The 22360-nt window shown below is 47.8% G+C and overlaps 1 protein-coding gene across 11 annotated transcripts in view; it reads right to left on the bottom strand.

The window, feature by feature from the left end:
• CDKL5 (cyclin dependent kinase like 5) overlaps positions 1–2705 on the bottom strand; it is a 221712-nt gene extending 219007 nt beyond the window's left edge. For 5 of the 11 annotated variants that reach the window (XM_070067277.2, XM_089324159.1, XM_008272399.3 and 2 more), the window contains exon 1: positions 2319–2460. The gene's annotated coding sequence lies outside the window, so the exon portion shown is untranslated. Of the gene's footprint in view, positions 1–2209; positions 2466–2544 lie in introns of those variants that run through there. The other 6 variants (XM_070067278.2, XM_070067271.2, XM_070067276.2 and 3 more) reach the window with 4 other exon arrangements.
• Positions 2706–22360: the final 19655 nt, after the last annotated feature.

The following is a 22360-nucleotide window of genomic DNA, read 5'->3' as shown; positions in this document are numbered from 1 at the left end:
TCGCAATCAGTCAACCTTCTATTACTCATCTACTGGGAGATGGCCCTGCAATTTCTTTCAATGGGAGTCTTTCCTTTTAAAACCCCAGGGAACACAGTAGAAGCCACACTCTGATTTAAATAACTCCAAGAAAATTATAACGAAAACAATGGTAGATTTAGTTAGAGAACTTGCGCAAGTAAAAGTCAAAAACCTGAGATAAAGGGGTAAAATATCCCTACCACAAGATCCTAAATCATGAATAAATCATAAGATGAAGCAGGGGAGAAAAGGAATGCTCTCTGGAGAAAGAATGCTATTTGTCATCTTTTAATCTATCAAATCTTGTTTTCAACAAATTTAGCCTTAGGAAATAGCCTAAACAAAACACTAAACCGTTTTTTGCATATATATATATATATATATAAATTAATCGCTGCATTGATTATGTTAAGCAGTCAGGAGAATCCCATGGGATTTGACACCCTCCCCAACTGAGGACCCTCCAACTACCCTAAAATGGGAGATTATTTAATATTCTTGAAATGGTTAACTTTATTTAGTATGCCTCCTTTGAAATTCTATTATTTAATACAGCCAAATGGAATTTTGGTTTTTTCCTAATTAGGTTTCCTTGTACTTGTGAAACGCTCAGCATACACAGGGCTGGCAGCTCTAGTTCTACAGCTTCTCTCTCTAGCTTCTTCCCCCCTCACCCATTCTCACCCCCACCCCCCAGGAAAAAAAAAAGATTTCCTTCCCAAATGTTCTCTTCTCTGCATTTGTCAACAGAAACACCCACTGGTGGTGTCAAACTGGTAATACTGCTGCAGGCTTCCTTACTCCTGTTCCAGTGTCAACGCCAAAATGCTCAAACCTAAAATAGTACTCTTAATAAAGAAATTAAAAGGCTTGCTAGGTACTCAATTATCATATTCTCGAAAAGAAGCACACACCATTTTAAAAAATTTATTATCAATGAACCCTTATTGGGTTCTTAAATACAAGATTATACTATCTCCTCCACCACTGGGACAAGTAAATATAGCCTCTTTACATTCTATGAATAAAATATTTTAAAACAGTTAAAGGAATCAAAAGCAAATTTACATGTAAATATAATTCATATGCAATTCTGAATAGCCTCAGTGAAGGTGTCTTTTTTGTGACCCTACAGCAAGAAACAAACTGGATCTATTCCAGCAGATGTTACCTAAAACGATAATCCTATTCTATACATATTTGTCTCCCATTTCAAATGCTCTCAAATTAATTTGTGTAATCGCTCACATTAACTACATAACCATTATGTTCAAACAAACCCAATTCAGATGCACCGAAAGAAATTATTCCGTGTCAACAATACTTTCTAAAATCAGCTTCAATTTCAGCCAGTTAAAACAGACTGTGTTAACAGAATACTGATCTGCAACTACTTAAATATCGCAGCATCCGTCTAATCTCACTGTGGAGATACTAAGGTCAGGCTTTTCTTATTCAGGCATCTGGGCTTCAACACTCAAGAGAAGCGAAAAAACAAAACCCTCAAGAAAGATCTGCCTTTTCACCGAAATACGTTCAGGTTATTCTTCCCCCCAACGTGGGCACAAAACGTGTCAATGAGAGAGGGACCTGTCGTTCTGGGAGACAGTCCCCAATCCCAGCGTTCGATCTCTACGAGGGTCCAAAGGGTATAAAGGTCTGAGAAGGGGCCAATTTCTGCTTCTCCCCACTATGCCAGCCGTGAACTTCATAGCAACGCCTGAAACTTGTTCCGGGGAGGCTGCAGGAGCTCGTAGCTGCCGGCCGGTCTCTCGACCACCCTCGCGGGCAGCCAAGGTCAGAAGGGCCGGGGCCGCGGCTCTCAGCCCCAGGCTGGTCCCGGGCTCCCTCGGAACTTGGGCAGGGGGGCTCCGGCGCTCAGGTTCTTCCTCGGGGCCAGCGGAAAGGGGCTTCCTCGCCGCAAGCCCCGGGGAGCTCGCGCCGCGGAGGCGGCGGGGCGGGGACGCCGCAGACCCGCAGCTAAAGGGAGCCCCGCGGAGCGGCCTCGACCCGCCGCCCCTCTTTCACATCCTCTGGCCTCCCCTCATTCCAAAATACAGCCCCAGCCCCTCCAGGGGAGCCCTTCTAGAAGCTCAATAGAGCGCCGCGGAGAGGCCATTCTGGGCTGGGACGCCCTCGCCGTGTTACCCTGTTCTGGGGGTACCGGCGCCGCCGCCCCTTCGCTCACCAGCCCGGGGGGACCGGGTGGGTCCTCTTTCTCGAGAGAAACGAAGAGGACGTGGGACCGACGTGACGGTAGGAAGGCCTGGCGGGCGGGTGGCAGCACAATTACTCACCCCGCCGAGTCCCCCACCTCCAGCCGGGGACCCCACAGCTCCTGAGACCGCCGTCTCCGCTTTACCTTCCCCAGCGGCAGCGACAACTAATCGAAACCTCTGGCCCCGCCCTCTCGCAGAAGCGGTCGCGCAGCCTAATTTGCTAACTGCCCCGCCCAGGCCGGCCCTCTCAGACCAATAGGAAAGCTCCTCAGGCCCCGCCAGGTCCCGCCTCCGCCCCGCCTACCGCTGCAGAGAGCCAATGTGGACAGAGTGCTCGTCCTCGGGCTCGGGTCGCGCGCCCCGCCCGCGCTGCTCGTGCTCGGATCCTCGAAGTCCAAAATCGAGAATTCCTTGTAGCAGATTGTCTGCGCGCGCACGCGCGCGCCGCGCCCCCTCGTGCGCTAGGTTTGGTTGCCCCGCCAGACCCTAGCAACCTGGCCTGGGAGGGTGGGAGGGGCGGGGCCCGAGCAGCGAGCTGACGCCGGGGGGAGGGGCAGGGGAGCGGAGGGGGGAGATCGTGACTGAGACAGGGGTGGCTGCGGGGGTGGAGGGGGGCGAGGAGGCCCCGGAATCCGCCTGTCACTGCGGAAAAAAAGGGGGAATCCTGCCTGCAGCGCAGCTATCCTGGCCTCCCTCCCAAGGGACCTGTGCCGGGAAAAGGGAGTGGGAGGGGGGAGAGCACATTTGGGGCGGGAGCAAAGCTTGGCAATGAAGGATGAAGGATGGTTTATCTTTGTCGTTGGTAAAAATGATATCGAAATCCTTTGCGCTGATGCTGCTGCCCAACTGTTGCAGCTGAGCCTGCACACACACACACACACACTCACACACACGCACATGCACACATGTATACTCATCCAGCAGCCTGTGATCCCTTGGGTAAGTTAGGACTGCAAAGAACTAGCTGCCTGAGGATTCCTTACACAGCAGCTGGGCGCAAGCAAACGGTTGTTGCAGCAGTAGCAGTAGCAATGAAGCAACCCACAGATCCGCTTCGGTCCGATGCTCTGCCACGCAAGATTCCCCAGCTGGCATGAGAGCAATGAAGTCATCGCCCAACCAGTAGAAATGTAAAGAGCTTAATACCCACCACGGATCGGGTTCCCAATGAGGATAAAGAGCTGATAAAATCAAAGAAGAGGCATTTGCAATGGCACTTTTTGAAATTAAAACGAAGAATTGTTAAAAGACACTGCAGGCAACTGTATGCAAAGCTGCATAAGAATTTAGGCAAAGAGGAGAAATAGAGTCTTTTCTGGTTTTTAGGAAAAGGACAGAAAATAGGCAGTATCTGAGGTCATCGCAGCGACCAAATTAGAAATATGCAGTACTGTAATAGGACATAGATATCTTGGATAACATCCATTTAAACCATTCCTGTCATGAATCTGGTAACATTATGTAGCAATATGCTGGGTTTGGCCACTAGGTGCCTGGCCAGTGGGCTTTTCTTTTTCATAACACGGTGAATATTTGATGAGGAAATGAAGGCGCTGCTTTCTCGGTAGCTTTTCAGGAAGTATATTCGGAAATGACAGGTAGGAGCACGGAATTAACAGTGGGGGAAAATGGAGTCGGAGCAACAGCAGAGGGCTTTGCGGTCTCCTGCCTCCTCCAGATGCCAAGCAACAGCGCTGTGACCTCAAGCCTCACCCGCGTGGAGCCAAAATTCCTGAGGCGCTCACTCCATTCTCATGCCTGTCTGTTAGCGCCTTTGTCCAAGGAATGTCTGCAGCATTGCATTGGAGTCAAGCGAGGAATGGTTTATCTGCACAAAATAAGGAAAAATCAGTAACTGGTTATCTAGTAATCTAGTAACATTAGATGCTTGATAATGTGCCATCCCGTATATACATGTATGACTTTCCACTTAGGGACATTTGCTTTGATCTGATTTTGAGTAGCAATGGGTGAAGTATTTGTTGGCACCACTTCCAAGTCAATCCATTCCTGTTGTGGTGAAAAACTAACCTTTCTAGGTTAGTGACTTTCAAATTATCCTAGACCTCATTGTGCAATCAGGATGTGGGAGAAAAGCTTAAGAACCTAATCAACGGGCCGGCGCCGTGGCTCAACAGGCTAATCCTCCACCTTGCGGCGCCGGCACACCGGGTTCTAGTCCCGGTTGGGGAGCCGGATTCTGTCCCGGTTGCCCCTCTTCCAGGCCAGCTCTCTGCTATGGCCAGGGAGTGCAGTGGAGGATGGCCCAGGTGCTTGGGCCCTGCACCCCATGGGAGACCAGGAAAAAGCACCTGGATCCTGGCTCCTGCCATTGGATCAGCGCGGTGCGCCGGCTGCAGCGGCGGCCATTGGAGGGTGAACCAACGGCAAAGGAAGACCTTTCTCTCTCTGTCTCTCTCTCTCACTGTCCACTCTGCCTGTAAAAAAAAAAAAAAAGAACCTAATCAACTACAAATCTGTAGTGTTTGTGGAACAAGATGACCATAAATATATTTTAAAAAATTATTCGCTGTTTATCTGAAATTCAAATTTAGCTAGGTGTCCTACCTTTTTATTTGCTAAATCTGGAAACACTACATACATAATTTTTTTTGTTTAAGATTTATATATTTATTTGAAAGGCAGAGTTACAGAAAGAGAGAGAGAGAGAGGTCTTCCATCCACTGGTTCACTCCCCAATTGCCCTCAATGGTTGGAGCTGCGCTGATCCAAAGCCAGGAGCCAGGAGCTTCTTCCAGGTCTCCCATGTGGGTGCAGGGGCCCAAGGACTTGGGCCATCTTCTACTGCTTTCACAGACCATAGCAGAGAGCTGGATTGGAAGTGGAGCAGCCAGGACTTGAACCGGCACCCATATGGGATGCTGGCACTGCAGGCGGCGGCTTTGCCTGCTACGCCACAGCGCCAGCCCCTACATACATGATTTCTAATCCTCAAATTTCTCTGCAAGATTCTCACAATTTTCCAGATGATGAAACAGCTTCAAAGCCTCCCTGTATCTATTTACTTCTCCCCACTTCTAATAGAACCCCAACTGGGTTCAGGTATCCATCCTCTCCACACTTCCAGGGACTCAGTCACACTTCCAATTAGTCTCAGTCAATATGTAGCCCAATTAGACTGAAGGAAAGAGCATAACATCCCATGATATGAAAGAGAAGTATTCTCTGTCTACCTTACTGGATGAACAAGGAAGTGAATAACCTGGTTACCACTGGCAGCCATTTTGTAACTAAGAGGAAAATCAGCATTAGGTCAAAGGCTATACATGAAGTAAGGGAGGGTTGAAAAATAGAAGGAAAAAAGAAAACTGGGCTCTTGATGAGATGACAAATTCTATCTTGTCCTTGCATTTCAGACAGTTGAAGTCACAATTTCTATTAGATGCCACAGAGGCATCCTGCTACAGGTGTCAGAACCCTGGAGGGCTGCTCATTACGGGTCTCAATAATGAATAAATAAGTGGTAGACAACATATGAGACATTTTTATCCTAGATGTATGTGGCATAAGCCAATAAGTCTAAATAAGCCTCCTCCTCCTTGTCGAAAAGCATTTGTGAAATGCCCACCTGGGCCTAAACCTCATAATGCAACCGGGACTCTGGGAGAAAAGCTGAAGAATCAAATCAGTGTGTAAATTTGTCGTGTTTGCCAGAAGAGGTGAACATTAGTTGTTCCTCGGCCCTGCTTGTAGCCTAAATCAGACTGACAGATCTTACATGTTTTCTTTTAAAATTTATGCTATTTGGGAAAAGGTCATTGTAGAAAGTCAAGTCCACCATCTCCTTTTAAACTATTGAGTCTCTACCCCTGTTTTCCAAGCACTACATTTAACCAGAACATCAGAAACAGCAGACTCAACCCTTTAACCAATTTTCTTCTGCACCTTGAGCAAACCTTACATCACAGTCATGTCTCTTTATTTATTATCATTGTTGTTTTTGAGAGAAAGAATATACTCCTGTCTGCTGACTGACTTCTCAAAAGCCCACAACAGCTGGGGCTGGCCCAGGGCCAAGGGCAAAGCCAAAGCTGGAGCCAGGAATGCATTCAGGTCTCTTTTATTTTTTTAGTAAGAGAGAAATTTTTTAAAATATTTATTTATTTATTTGATAGGCAGAGTTACAGAGAGGCAGAGAGAGAGAAAGATCTTCTATCCACTGGTTCACTCCCCAAATGGCCTCAATGGCTGGAGCTGTGCCGATCTGAAGCCAGGAACCAGGAGATTCCTCCAGGTCTCCCACGTGAGTGCAGGGGCCCAAGGACTTGGGCCATCTTCCACTGCTTTCCCAGGCCATAACAGAGAGCTGGATTGGAAGAGGAGCAACTGGCGCCATATGGGATGCTGGCGCTGGAGGTGGCGGCGGCTCTACCAGCTACGCCACAGTGTTGGCCCCTCAGGTCTGTTTTTAAAAGATATGTTTACTTATCTGAAAGGCAGAGTGAGAGAGAGAGGGAGAGAGAGATTGAGATTTTCCATATGCTGGTTTATTCCTCTGATGGCCAGGGCTCAGTCAGGCCAAAGCCAGGAACTCCATCCATGTCTCCCATGTGAGTGACAGGGCTCTAAGCACTTGGGCCATCTTCTGCAGCCCTCCCAGGTGGGTTAGCAGGGAGCTGGATCAGAAATGGAACAGCCAGGACTCAAACGGGACTCATAAGGGATAAGGGCATCACAGGTGGTGGCTGAACCTGCTGTGCCACAGTGCAGGCCTGGGAACCCAGTTCGTAGGCCATCACCTGCTACGTCCTGTAGTCTGCATTAGCAAGAAGTTGGAATCAGGAGCCAGAGCCAGCAATGGAGCCCAGGCACCTGGATATGGTGAGAGAGTGTCTTAATCACTATGTTAAACGCCTGCCCCTCAGTAATATCTTTTCGTTTTAGTGGTTTTTTTTTTTTTTTTCCTCCAGGGAACAAGAATTTTGGTGCAACAGTTAAGATGTCAGTTGGAACGCCGGCATCCCTTATCAGAGTGCCTGGTTTGCAATCCCAGCTCCACTCCCAATTCCGACTTTCTCCTGAGGCACACCCTGGGAGGCAGCAAGTAATGGCTCAGCTACTCGGGTCCCTGCCACCCTTGTGGAGACCCAGATTGAGTTCTTGGCTCCTGGGTGCAGTTCAGGTGGAGTCTGGCCCAGCCACAGCTGTTCTGGTCATATGGAAGGTGAAGCAGCCAATGGGAGCTCTCTGGCTTCTCTGGCTGTGTGTGTGTGTGTGTGTGTGTGTGTGTGTGTCTGCCTCTCAAATAAATAAATTCAAAAAGAGATTTAAAAGTTTCAGAACATTGTTTGGCTGACCAAATGAACTGTATGATGACCACAATCACAGACTATGAAAGTTGGCAAAGGAGCTATAAATAGCAACTAAATCTTAATGTCTTGCAGGAGTTTGGTAGCAGGAAGTAAATAAAAACACTTTTGCCTGCTCTATATTAAAATGATTTAAAGAAAAAAGAAAGAAAAGAAATATCCGCTTCAAAAAACTCAATAAAGAAAACCATACCAGAATAGAATGCCATGTGAAACTGGTTTGTTGCCATAGCAGTGTAGCTTAGTGGCTAAAACCATAGACTGAGGAGTCAGATTGCATGAGTTCAAGTGCTAGCTCTTATGTCCTTGGGGAAATTGCTCAACTACCCTATGCCTCAGTCTCCCACTCTGCAAAATAAGGATGATGAAGATAATGATCTAAACCTCATAGGTTTAGATGAGTGGCTATTTATGGAATGCTTAAAAGAGTACCTAGCCCATAGCAAGAGCTTTATAAGGATTAGCTGTTACTAAACAGGCTGAGTTCCGTGGAATATAAACTTGAAGTGGTTTATTTGTCCTCCAATCACTATTTTGAAGCATGTTTTTATGGCAAATTTGCCTTTCATGTCTCCTCGTATCTTGGGTAATTTTTCTCTTAGGTCTTTTTCAGTTGTTAAAATCAATCCAGTTTAGGGGCTGGCACTGTGGCACGGGTTAAAGCCCCAGCCTGCAGCGCCGACATCCCATATGGGTGCTGGTTTGAGTCCCAGCTGCTCCTCTTCCGATCCAGCTCTCTGCTGTGGCCTGGGAAAGCAGTGGAAGATGGCCTGAGTCCTTGGGCTCCTGCACCCATGTGGGAGACCAGGAAGAAACTCCTGGCTCCTGGCTTCAGATCAGCTCAGCTCTGGCCGTTGCAGTCATTTGGAGAGTGAACCAGCAGCTGGCTCTACCTCTCTGGCTCTCCTTCTCTCTGTAACTCTGTCTTTCAAATAAATAAAATAATTCTTTTAAAAAAATCGATCCAGTTTAAAATTTAAATGTGATTGATTTAAATCCCCCCCCCCCCCACTTCCTCCTTCCCACCACCATTACCTTTGAGGCTTGTGGCTCAAGACATAGGAAGTAAGTAGGGGATGTGGTGGGCCCTTTCATTTCTACTCCAGTTCCCTCACTGAGCCTGACTCCTCTGACCACAGGGGTTTCTAGGAGGCAGCGGGGAGAAGGAACCACCAGCTCTTGGCTTAACAACCCAGGGAAGCCCCTTTGAATGTGGGCCACACTTAGTGACTCACTTATGACATACAGACTATGGTAGAAGAGATTGTCAGAGATGATGGTGACCTGAAACTAGATTGCAAAAGATGCTACAGCTTCCTCCTCGCTCTCTCTCCCTCTCTCCCTTAAATCACTCCCTATGGGGAAGCCAGCTACACGACATGAGGGCACTCTCAAGACCCATGAGCTGAGGAACTGAAGCCTCTTGCCCACAGCCATGAGCTCCAGCGAGCCCCTTGATGCCTGCGGCCCCTGCTGACATCTAAACACAACTTCAAGGGAGACACTGAGCCAGAACCACTCAGCTAAGCCACTCCTGAATTCCTGACCCAAGGGAACCACAAGATGACAACACTTGTTGTTTTAAACCACCAGGTTTTAGAGTAAGTTGTGATGCAGGAATGAGGAACTGGTTCCTATCTCCATTTTCCAGATAAGGTTTCAGCAACCTGCCCAAGCTCACCCAGCCTCTAGGCAGGAGAACCAGGATCCAGGTGACTAACTCCAGGAGCCTCACTCTTAGCCCTGAAGCTATATCTCCCAGCAGTAGAAACCGTTTATGGAATTCTAACATGTTCTGCAACTTTCCTTATGTTGTCTCATTTAGTGTCACAGTAACTCTGCGAGGAAGATTTCTTTCTGCCTTTCACAGGTTTCAGAGTCAAGTTGTTATCTTTTTGTGGGAATCAAATGATCATGGCATTTTTAAAGGTTTATGAGGATCACTGCTGTCCATTTCATTGTGTCCTTTACTTACTTGTTTAGCTCAAGTGTGAGAGGTGAATTGATAAGCATGTTGCTAATATGCTTCTCTCAAAGGGTCTTGACAGTTTACAACGACCCTAAATGATGTCCTTCCCTTGAGCATATGCATAGAGATGAGGTATAACACCTAATGTATTACCTTATCTCAAGATTTTAATTGAAAATGGGAAAAAAATAAAAACATAGCATCTAAGTTGTAAAGGAAACACATGAATTTACAGAGTAGAAATACTAAAATGTAAGAAAATGATTGTACCTTTCATTTTCTAGGTTTAATATCAGGCCTGATTCAAAGGAGTTTTACAGACTTTGTATAAGATATCTTGGAATTCTGGGATGGTTTTATAAAAACATACACAGTGGAAAACATTCTTTCAAAATGTTCTACTACAATAATCAGCATAATGCTGGTCAGAAAAGTGGAGGGAACACTTCTAATGGGTCTCCATTATCCAGCTTTGTACACTCTAGTGATCAATGTACAATATTAGCCACTTTGCCTTTAAAGTATGAAGTGTGGGCCTGTGTTTCGGCACAGCAGGTTAAGCTGCCACTTGCGATGCCAGCATCCCGTATCAGAGTGCTGATTCAAGTTCAATGACCATCATCTGCTGCCTCCTTGGATGCATTAGCAGGAAGCCGGATGGGAAGCAGAGGAGTCAGAACTCAACCCAGCACTCCGGTGATATGGGATGTGGTTTTCCCAAGTGGTGGTTTAAACCCGCCATGTCACAATGCCTGCTTCGGAGATAGAGATTTTTGAAAACCATTGACACCTATCAATAATCCACTGTTTCACTCAAACGAATTCTGTTTGTGTCTCACATACGAAACCTTTTTATCATGAGAATCACTAGTAAATGGCCAGGTTGACTTGAGTTAGCCTGTCCAACAAAGATTAATGAGTACCTATTATACAGAAAACACTGTACTTACCACAGTGGGGATAGAAAGTGGAGCAGCCAATCATCATAAGCTATATTTTCCCAATGACTTCTTCTTCAAACTTCTAATACTCATAGACATAATCAAAGAGAAATCCTGAGGGTTCCGCTGATTAAGCCACTACTTAGAATGCCTGCATCCCATCTCGCAGTGCCTAGGATGGAGCTCCACTGCCACTTCCGACCCAGCTGCCTACTGATGCACACTCAGGGAGACAGCAGGTGATGGCTCAAGTACTTGTGCCCCTGGCTCCTGCTCTGGCCTGGCCCAGTCCCGGCTGCTGAGGGCATTTGGAAAGTGAGCCAATGGACAGAAGCGTGTGTTCTCTCTCTCTCTCTCTCTCTCTCTCTCTCTCTCTCCTGTTGCTCTGCCTTTCAAATAAGTAAAAATAAATAACCTTTTTATTCATGAAAGAGTAGGCGAGAAAAGTCTGGTACTTGCCTGATTGATAAATAAGTCAATCAACTTGTGAAAATATTGCATAGACTAACAAAAAAAAAACATAATTTTATTTTCTCATTAATTAAATTCATTAGTGTAAGATACTGTCTACAACTTCAAGGCTTTGTGGATAGGAGATTTCAGTGTGTCTTGCTGTCTATTAATCAACTTCCAAGCAGAAGAGCATCTAACTAAACATAGCAATCAAACGGTTACATTATCGTGGGCTCCTTTGGAAATTTTATCTATAATGAATGTATTTACAGCAGGCAGTAGCATTGGTTTTCAGGGTCCCTGCCTGCCTTTTTGCTCCTCTTCCCATTTTCCCGCAGTAATCTGCTGCCTTCTCCCTCTCTACAGGAGTTCTGAGAAAACACTGGATAGATTCATTGAAATCAGTCTATAATGTTCATGTCTTACATGTCATCTTTCCTGGCAGTTGGCATTTTAACAGTACAGTAACCTCTGATCCAATCAATAACACAGAAACAAAACTTCGAGTTCTAAAAACCTAACATTGAGTGAGACTACCGACGTTAGTTATAATAGTCAAAAAATGGAAATAATCGAAATGTCTATAAACTGATGAATGGATACACAGAATGTGGTATAGTCCTTTGATGGAATATTCTTGGTGATAAAAAGAAGCAAAAATCTTAATACTTGCTACAACATGGGTGAACCCTGACCACATCATACGAAATGAAAGAAGCCGGACACAAAAGGCCACATATTGCATGATTCCATTTACATAAAATGTCCAGAATAGCTAAATCCATAGAGACGGAAAGTAGGTTGGTGGTTGCCTAGGGCTGAGGGAGAGGGACTGGAGGGAAATGGAGAGGCATTACTAATGGCTATGGGATTCCTTCTTGGGGTGATACAAATGTTCAAAAACAGATTGAAGGCAGGCATTGTGGCCAGCCATTTAAGTTGCCACTTGGGACACCTGCATCCCATGTTGGACTGTCTGGCTTCTCCACTTTCCACCCAACCTCCTGCTAATGCACCTGAGAAGGCTGCAGATGTTGGCTCGAGTATATAAATCCCTGCCACCCACATGGGCGATCTGGATGGAGTTCTGGCTCCTTGCTTCAGCCTGGCCCAGCCCCAGTTGATGCAAGCATCTGGGGAGTGAACTAGCAGTTGGAAGATCTTTCCCTGGCTCTCTCTGTCTCTCCCTCTCTCTCTGTTGCTCTGATTTTCAAATAAATAAATCTTTAAAAACAAGTAAGACAGCAGATGGCATTATAGGACTGCAGGGGTTAGGAGAGATCTGGCAATGAAAATATTTTGGAATTAGACAGTGATGATCAATGCACAAGTTTGTGAATATACTAAAAATACTGAATTGTACAATTTAAAAGGATAAACTTCATGGTATGTAAATGATGTATATTTCAACAGCTATTTTATTTTTTTAAATTATTTATTTATTTGAAAGGCAAAGAGACAGAGACAGACAGAGAGAGATCGTCCATCTGCTGGTTCAATTTCCAAATGCTCGAAAGGGCCAGGGCCGGGCAGGGTTCAAAGCCAGGAGCCTGGAACTCAGTCCAGGTCTCCTCTGTGGGCAGCAGGAACTCAAGTACTTGAGTCATCACTTTGTTGCCTCCCAGGATGCACATTAGCAGGCAGGTGTAATCAGAAGTGGAGCGAGACTCCAGCCAGGCACTCTGATGTGTGATGCAGGAGTCCCAAGTGGCACGGTAGTTGCTGAATCAAATGCCTGCCCCCAGTCAAATTGTTTTTAAAAGGCAGTGGCACATGCAGAAGAGGCATTTTGTAGAGCAGGTCATGGAACTTTGCAGTGCATAGAAATTCCACTTAATTCATCTGTACCAAGGTTTCTCAACCTCAGCATTAATGATATTTTGGATTGGATCAGTTTTTCTGTTAGGACGGGGTGGGGGGTGGCATGTGAAAAGGAGGTGTCCACTGCCCTGCAGGAAGCTTAGTCACATCCATGGCCTGTCCCCACTTGTGGCAGCCAACATGCCCCCAGCAAGGCAGACATTGCCAAACGTCCCTCGGGACACAACACCGCCCCAACTGAGGACCACAGATGCCTGCCTGAATTATTCCTGCCTTTGGGATAAGGAAGCTGTTTCCTAAAAATAATCCGTGATTCCCTGACTTGAAGAAGGTTTCCTCTGGTCTTTGCTCAGTGGAGATGGTAAATAAATGGTCAAGTTCTTGTAAGTGCTTTTCAGGTGCCTAAGGCCTTTCTGTATGGCAGAACTTTAGTCTTGGGGCTGGCGCTGTGGCGTAGTGCCGGCATCCCATATGGGCGCCGGTTTGAGTCCCGGCTGCTTCACTTCCAATCCAGTTCCCTGCTAATGTGCCTGGGAAAGCAGTGGAAGATGGGCCAGTCCTTGGGCCCCTGCACCCCCATGGGAAACCTGGAAGAAGCTCCAAGCTCGTGGCTTCAGATTGGCTCAGCTCCAGCCATTGCAGCCATTTGGGGGATGAACCAGTGGATAGAAGACCTCTCTCTCTCTCTCTCTCTGCCTCTGCCTCTCTGTAACTCTGTCTTTCAAGTAAACAAATAAATAAAAAAGAAAGAACAAACTTCAGCCTTGTTAACTAGTACACCTCATAGGCTGTATTTTCCAAGTCTGAATTATTTTTACAACTAGTCAATTGACCTTTATCTGTTTCTTGGAGTTTATTTTTAAACGAGAAGCTAAAAGTGAGACGTAGTATTCCTACTCATCAGAATCCCAGCAGGCAAACAGGACGCGCTCTAGGTATAGCAAGTAGAGAGAACGCGTCGGAGGCGATGGTTGAAGCGCGGCTCCAACAGGCTGCTGAAGAAGCAGAAGGGCAGAGCGAGGCTGCACAGAGATGACACTGGCAGGAAGCCTTAGGGCCCAAGGCCCGGGACACAAATGGGAAAATGGGCTCCCCGGAGCCCAGGAGGGCTGTGCCGCTGCTGCCACACGCAAGCCATGCACCTGCTCCCACTGACAAGCCATGCACCTGCTCCCACTGACGCAGCCCCAGGCTGACCTCACAGGAGTTCTTTGTGACACGGAGGAACTAGAATACAATGCGCAAAACGCATATGCTGACAGCAGCTGCCTTTGTTGAGCCATCACTGCATATCTGGTTTCAGGAGTTGCAATTCTCAGAGGCCCTATAGGGTAGGCACTATTATCTCCACTTTACAGGTGGGGACGAGGAGACTTGGAGACAGCCTCAATCTCCATTAACGTGTGAGCTCATGTTCGCCCCCGAAGAGCCTCATTTGCACCAGGCAGCTGTAGCCAAGATGAGGTCTAAAGTCTGCGTCTTCTCAGAAGAATGTGCACATGTCGAGGCCATTCCTAGCCTGCACCTTCCCTGAAACAATGTCATCTCCTGCAGACCTACTTACCCTATGCCCCCAGGTTTCAGCCGGCTGGCTGGTCACTAGAAGATACCTGTATTGCTCTCCAGATAAGATACGGGGAAAGCCAAAGTCCGAGCATTCTTCTGAAACAGATCACATTTCTCAAATGCTGAGCGCTTGCTTCTGGAATGGGAGCGGAACAGAGGCAACACGGAGACCACGTGCCACCCTGGAGTGGACCAGGAAAGAAAGAAAGTCGCCGGAAGCAGGTGGACTATGGCCAGGTGCAGCTAAAGAGCCACGAAGGGGGTGAGGAGCATCCCAGGCCTGCACCCTCGCAAACTCTCTGCTGCCCCCGGGTCCCCAGGCCTGCTCCTAGTCCATCCCTGACTGTTCACCGTGTTGCACACCTGCACTTCCTGTCACAGATGCGCCCATTTGCAGCTTGGTGCAAGAGAAGAGAAGTGACCGTGTTCACTGCCCTGTGGTGGGGAGAGAGGGAGAGGAGAGTCCACAGCAAGAAAAATCTCTGGCCTTTCTGCTCCCCCTCCCCTCCCCCTGCTCTTCCTCCTCTCTATTACAAGTGTATAAAGACACGTACATATATGTGTATATATATATATCAGACATTAATCAAAGGCCATAATCCTTACAATTTTCTAAAAACACGAGCATGCCAGAGCCATGTGTTAAACGCCTACCTCCACGATTAAGTTGTGGCAAATTTCTAGGTGTGGACAGAGTGTATATTGCTAGAGAAGCTGGTGTGGGAACTCCCCGTGGCAGGTCTGTGTTCAGATTGCACACAGTCCCCTGAGCTTTGCCACCCACTCTGCCCCGCCCCTGTGGGGTAATCTTGGACAAGACCCTTCACCACTCTGAGTCTCGGTTTCCTCCTAACGGGGTTCATCAGAGCTCACAAAGAATCAGGTCTCATTACTATGGTGCAACTAGCACTGAAGTGAACGCAGCCAGGCCTCTGGTTCATTCATCAGCGGGATTCTTTGTGTCTATAGCAGGTTAAATGTGGCTCCAAAAGGTTTCTCTGAGAATGTCAGACTGGGGAAAAGAATTAGCCCGGGTTCAACAACTGGAGGGGAAAATGGTGCCAGCTTCCTGCAAATTCCCACTCTGGGAGGCAGCAGATGATGGCTCAAGTACTTAGGTCCCTCTCACCCACGTGGGAGACCTGGACTGACTTCCTGGCTGCTGGCTTCAGCCTGGCCTGGCCCTGGCTGTTGTAGGCATTAAGGGAGAGAACCAGCAAATGGATGATCTGTCTCTCACTCTCGCCCTCTCCACCTTTCAAATAAAAATGAATAATTAAAAACGTCTTTAAAGCAAGAAGTTCCTCTTGAATGGAAGTTCTAGATAGAAGCACTGGAGTCGGACGCACTTGGTCAATGCTTTTCAGGCACCCCTTTTGTACAGTACCAGTGCACTTACTTTTACCAGTTCAGGCACAAACACGTCAAGGGTCCAGTGAAGGATCGGTTTAAGTAATAATATATTTGGCATGATGGTTTTCTCAACTAATTAATGTTAATTGCTATTTAAGAAGACTTTTGATCCTTCCAAAGACATAAAAACAAAAGAAAAGAAAGACGAACTCCTCCCCTTGGTGCTTCTGCTGTAAATCCTGCCCGCTGCCTTGCTAGGCAGCCCTGCCAAGGTCCTTCCCTTTGCAGTTCATCCCTCCACTCGCTACTGCCCGCAGGTCTGCACGACCCTGGAGGACCCTTTCACTGCCTCCTCTGCCTTCCATCCCATTTCTCTCCGCTCTTCACTGCCCCACTTCTAGAACATGGGGTCACCATCCCCTGCTCTTCTGCTGACAAGATCACGGTGCAGAGTGACAACATGGAGGCAAGGGAAGAATGACATGTGGAGCCAGGGGTTTTTGCAAAATCTGAGCCAACTCAAAAAATATTCATTGCATTCTTCACTGTGCAAGGCCCCTGGGGCACAAATTGAATCAAATGTGGCAGGTTCGGTAATTGGCTCAAAGTCATAGATAATAACGGATGGAGCCAGGATTGAAGTCCAGAATGAGCTTTGGGCAGAAATCTTTGATGGTCAATGCACAAGGGTCAGAGGGTGGGCTGTAGGGTTGTAGAGGAAGGCACATCTCATTGTTTGAGTCATTTCAAGAGAGATGAGAGAGGACTGGCAAAGCGACAGCTTCCTGAGAATGAAGATTGGAGAAGATTCCAGGGCCTGCTGGGCCTCTGACTGGTCAGCCACAGAGAAAGCTAGAGGCCATTGGGAGCTCTTGGGGACTTGATGCTGCCCTGCCCCGATCTCTTTTCCTTGGCTCCTGGTACCTTCGTGCTCTTTTATTCTCCAAGAAATGACTTTGGTGTTCCTTTTTTTTTTTTTTTTTTAAGATTGATTTATTTATTTGAGAGGCAGCATTACAGACAGAGAGGTCTTCCATCCACTGGTTCACTTCCCAAATGGCTGCACTGGCCAGGACTGGGCCAGGCTGAAAACAGGAGCCAGGAGCTTCTTCTGGGTCTCCCACATGGGTGCAGGAGGCCAAGCACTTGGGCCATCTTCCACTGCTTTCCCAGGCCACAGCAGAGAGCTGGATCAGAAGTGGAGCAGCTGGGACATGAACCGGTTGCGCATATGGGCTGCCAGTGCCACAGGCAGAGGCTTAACCTACTATTGCTCAGCGCTGGCCCCTTGCTGTACCTTTTTGTCTCTTAAACATTTCTCTCAAAAAGCACGGATGGCAATTCTGTGGTTCGTAAGATGGCGTTCAAACCTGAACGGGCAGCTCTGACTTGCCTCTACAACCCCCGGTCTCAAAGGCCCCTTGGGTGCCATTTTAGGACACCGCTTTTCTCCCAACCCTCAGAGTCCTCTGCAATTTCTTCTTGTCTTCTGGACATAAGAGTTGCTGAGTTCTGTTGCTGATTTCCTGGTTTGTTTCCATTTCTTTCCTTCTGTCTGCTCCTGGGGCCGTGGTCCTCCTTCCGGCCACAACCTCCGCACGTCTTCCAACAATGGCTCTGGCCTCCCAACGGTTGGCTTTGCCTGTCTAGGGCTCTCTCCCCTTCAGCCCATCTTGTGTGAAGTTGCCAAGCTAATCTGCCTAAATCACAGCTTGGATCGTGCCACTGCTTAGCTAAGAAAAGCTTTATGACTGCCCACGCTCTATAAAGAAAGATCGGGCTCCTCTTGGATTCCGGAGGCCTTTTGAAGGCTGCTCTTTGCCTGGTAGACAGAGGCCCGAGCAGAAAGACCCAGGTGAGGTGCAGCTTTGGGTTTAGTGGATTCCGGCTCCAGCGGGCACTCCCTGATCCTCGCAAATGCATTGCTTAGCACGTGGGCGCCCCGCCATCTGGCTTCACTGTGCTTCATCAGTTTCACCGCGCGAGTGCTGAGCCTCTTCCGTCCACGCTGCCATTCCCAGTTATCCGAGACCCCATTAGGTCCCACTCGTCCCTGAAGCTCTCCCAGGATCTCCAGCCCAGCGTGCCTTCCCTCTCGGGAGCATCTCTACAGCAGTTTAGGTTTAAGGCCGCTCATTTACGAACCAATCTTCTCCAACGTCACTAGGTTTCTTGCACTGGCTTCTCATATTGTCAGTTTGCTCTAGATCTTTGTATGACCCATGCCATGTAAGCACTTAAGATGTCATATAAAAGTTACATTTTAGGGGTGGGCATTTGGCACAATGGTTAAGAGCCTGCATCCCTTATCACGGTGCCTGGGCTGAAGTCCCAGCTCCGCTTCCAGTCCAGCTCTGTGCAAATTTATGCAGCAAGTGATAGTCACATGTCGGGGACTCACATGGAGTTCTCAGCTCCTGGCTTTGGCTTGGCCCAGCCCTGGCTGCTGTGGGCTGTAGGTGGGAGAGCTTTCTGTCTCTGCTTCTCAAATGAATAAAGAAAACTTTTAAAAATAAAAAAGTTGTATTTAACAACTACCGTCATGGTAGTTAACTTTGTTAAATTTTAAAATATTTCAAAGGTATAGAAAAGACACCCATGTAATAGTCTTACCGGCAACGCCTAGATTTAACAGGTGTTTTTGATTGCACGTTTGCACCCATCAGTAGTCAGATCTCAGATCTGCCGTTGTTGAAGCTTTTGTGTGGATACCTTCTGTGCCTCTCTGATTCCAACGCGCCTTTTTCTCACCTCAAGTTTGCTTTTGACGTTTGTTCATGTTGGTGCGTTGATGTGTTCCTTCTTCCTGCCGGTTCTTCACAGCACCCTTGCGACAGTCCAGGCCCCGCCGAGAGAGAGAGAGAGAGAGAGAGAGAGAGAGAGAGAATCACTGAAGAAAGATTTATCTGGACAGAGTTCCCAGCAGGGGCTCCTTCTAGAGATGGGAGCAGGATTAGGGACCCATCAGGAAGTGATGGCGCCCCCGAGCGGCATGGGTGGCACATTGCAGGAGGGACATCCATGGAAAATGTGCGTGATCAAAAAGCTATGCATGAGGCCAGCGCCGCGGCTCACTAGGCTAATCCTCCACCTGCGTCGCCGGCACACCAGGTTCTAGTCCCAGTCGGGGCGCCGGATTCTGTCCCGGTTGCCCCTCTTCCAGGCCAGCTCTCTGCTGTGGCCAGGGAGTGCAGTGGAGGATGGCCCAAGTCCTTGGGCCCTGCACCCCATGGGGGACCAGGAGAAGCACCTGGCTCCTGGCTTCGGATCAGCGCAGTGCGCCAGCCGCAGCGGCCATTGGAGGGTGAACCAACGGCAAAGGAAGACCTTTCTCTCTGTCTCTCTCTCTCACTGTCCACTCTGCCTGTCAAAAAAAAAAAAAAAAAAAAAAGCCATGCATGGAAATCTAATTTCTTTGGTACCAAGATAAATTTATGTTTAACAGACATTTAATTGCAAGGCAATGAGACAGAGATAGATAGATAGATAGAGAGAGAGAGAGAGAGATTGGCAAAGGGTGAGAGCTCCCCTCTACTTGTTCACTCCCTAAACTCCTGCAATGGTCCAGACTGGGCCAGGCTGGATTCAAGGGCTGGAGACTCAGTGGAGGTCTCCCACACGGGTGGCGGGGAGCCAGCTGCTTGAGTCATCACCTGCTGCCTCCCAGGCTGCACATCAGCCGCAAACTGGAATCAGGAACTGGAGGTGGATACCCTAAGATCGTAGGACTTAACTGGTGGGCCAAACACCTGTCCCTGATATTTGCTGTTAATTCCATTGCCCATGAACTTTTTGAAGTACCCTGGCGTAGCAGCCTGCAGGTTCCCCTGCCATCCACCTGTTACCCTAGAGGCAAAGTCAGAGCACAGATTTCGGGTAAGTTCCAGTGGTGCAGCACCATGGTGACTCTGTAGTTCAGTGAGCCACACTCCTCCCGTCCCAGAGAGGTCAGGCTCTCAGTCCTGGAGTGGGAGGGTCTCTTCCCAGGAGCGGCGAGTGGCTGGACCTCCTGTCAGCTCACCCCATACTCTCAGTTCTCTTACTTCTTGCTCCCCAATCTCTCCTTACTCCAACCTCCCCTTACAATGACCGATGTATTCTATTAAGCTTCCTCTATTCAAATTACTGTGTGACTTCTCGCTCCTGATCGGCCCAAACTGATACACAGTTGTCACTGCCCCCCCCCCCCCAACCTGAAGGACTGAGGGGAGGGAGCAACCACTGAAATTCAGGACAAACAGAGTAATGGGACAGTGGCTGTCTCCTTTGGAGAATGGACGAGCCGAATAAATGGAACTCGGTTCGAACAATGGAATACAATATAACCGCTGTACTGGACGGTCTCCATTTTCCCTCTCAGACCCCTTCTGAATCCTTCTTTGGCCTGCTCTGTGCCGGGGCACTGAGAGTTAAGCCCTGACAACTGGCTAACGGCACCATGGCGGGGATGATGCCCCTGCTTGGCCGTGGTTTTTCATTTCTGTTGCATCACTCAGTGGCCAATTTCAATCTATCAATGTGATGTCACTGAAAAGAGTTCGGGAAGAAATGGTCATGACTGGCTTTCCCCAGTGACCCGAGCTGAGCAGCTAAGAGCCAGCCCCAGGCTCTGCCCCCAGGAGCTCCGAGGATGACAGCCATCCTTCCCCTGCACCCTCCCCAGCAGGCTGTGGTTTGGGTGAGGCCTGACTTTCTCTGTTACACAACAAGGCTGCGAGACATCCTGTGCTAGTCATCCTGACCCCAGTCTGGGGATTTCTCTGGCAGTAGGGGTGCTAGATGAATTAAAGGCAGATACGCAGCTAGATGCTAATTGTAGGTCAATTTCAAATATGTTTTGTTCCAACTGTTGCATGGGATATATTATGCTAAACATCATTTACTGTTTATGTGAAAATCAAATTTAACAGAATGTCCTGATTTTTGGTTTGGTTTGATTTGCTAAATCTGAAAATTCTACCTAGGAGATTCCTGAAATAATGTCTCCAGCATGGCTTGGGTGCTGTAAATCTTATTTTATTTTCCTCATTTAGGAGAATTTTTGATCTGCTAACCTCGGGGCTATAGATTGTAAAAAGGTAAATTGAAATTGCGTCCCATCATGTCTGTTTCTCTGGCTTCCTCCCAGCTGCGGGAACTATAGTTGTCCCACAGCGCCATCTGCTGGCTTCAAGCGGCAGGCGTCCGCAAGTTAATTTACTGGGTATTTTACAAGAGCTGGTTTTTTTCTTAAAGGGGACAGGTACTATTTGTCTCGGTTTGCTAGAGTTTGCTTTGTTTTGCTTTGCTTCGAAACACGGATCAACTCCTGCAGTTCTACATAATGGAAAGCTTTTCAAAAGCTTTAGGTCGACTAGGAAGGCACTGTCTCAGGAAACCAGGGCGTGAGGGTCTGCTGATCCAACGCCACATTTAAGTCGGGGGGCGGGGTTCAGACCCTTATTGCACACACCCGAGTCTGGGGCATTCCTAGTACAACCCCTCCAGGATGCACTTTTTTCACTCTAGCAAGAGCTGATGAAGCAGGAACTGGAGGGACTTGGGCGCAGGCTCCGCTCATACCCCCCGCCCCACCTAGCCGCCGCCCACCCCATCCCCACCTTTCCACTACCGCGGCCTCTCAGACAATGAACAGTTACACAGAAACAACGTGGTTTTTTTTTTTTTTTCCCCCTCGTTTTCCACAAGGTATTTTTTACCTGTCATCAAGCCGAACATTTTTTTTTTTAAAATCTTCTGACCTTGGGGTCGTAAATTTTAAGTAGGTCCAGATCAGGCATAAAATTGTGTCTGTTTATTGATCTGTAATTATTTTAAAATGTGCTATGAGTGAGGTCGACATCTTTTCATTTGATTATTCTGATTCACGTTTGTTGTCTTTACTTTTTACTTTTTGAACTCTTTATTTAGTGGAGCATTAAGCCTTTGGCCATAATGTAAGTTAAAAATATGTTATCTCAAAAATAGAAAAAAAAATCATCGTGTTTGATTTTTTCCCTGCCTTCCTACAAGCTGCAGCTCAAAAAAGGCTTTCTGACAGTGCCACAGTGCCATCTAGTGTCTGAAAGCAGCACAAGACGGTGACTTCATGTTATTTTTCAAAGCAATTTCTTCTCCTTGGTCTGTTTTGTCCATAACGCTTTGTGGTTCGCAAACTTTTCAAGAGCCTATACGTTCTTTAGGGGGATTTAAATAAGGGTTTTAAAAATTTTCTTGTGCACTCTCACGATCTAAAGTTTTGATTTTTAGTATGCCACCCCCCCATCAAGTTTTGGAGCACCCATTGAGGGCAGAGGGACATCTTACTGTCCTGGGGGAAGGGAAAGCTGAGAGCTCCGCCCCCTCCCGCCCTCCCCCCCCCCCGGGGGGGTCCCCTAAGTAGTTATCTGAGCCGCTGGACAGTGCTGACAGCAGCCAGGAAGCCGCCCTGGCCTCCGCAGCAGCTGTGCCTTTGAGCTGGGGTTTTCGGGTTTGCACAGCTTGTGTATGAGCAGCGAACGCGCCTCTCCTGCATCTGGTTGGGACAAGGGCACAAATGCAGGGCCGCCCTTGCCCCAGACTGCTCCAGAGTTTGTAATGAAACTGTTTTCCCACTTCTTTTTGCAAGGAGCTGGGGCAAGATTTGAGAGACCCCTTCCTTTCTGGATGTCACTCCTCACCTCCCTAGGGCTCTGCCACTGTGCTGAG

This window comes from Oryctolagus cuniculus, chromosome X, assembly GCF_051225735.1.
Source record: "Oryctolagus cuniculus isolate XC-2025 breed Fujian yellow rabbit chromosome X, ASM5122573v1, whole genome shotgun sequence".
In the NCBI taxonomy this organism is placed as follows: domain Eukaryota; kingdom Metazoa; phylum Chordata; class Mammalia; order Lagomorpha; family Leporidae; genus Oryctolagus; species Oryctolagus cuniculus.
This window is presented reverse-complemented; position numbering and strand designations above follow the sequence as displayed.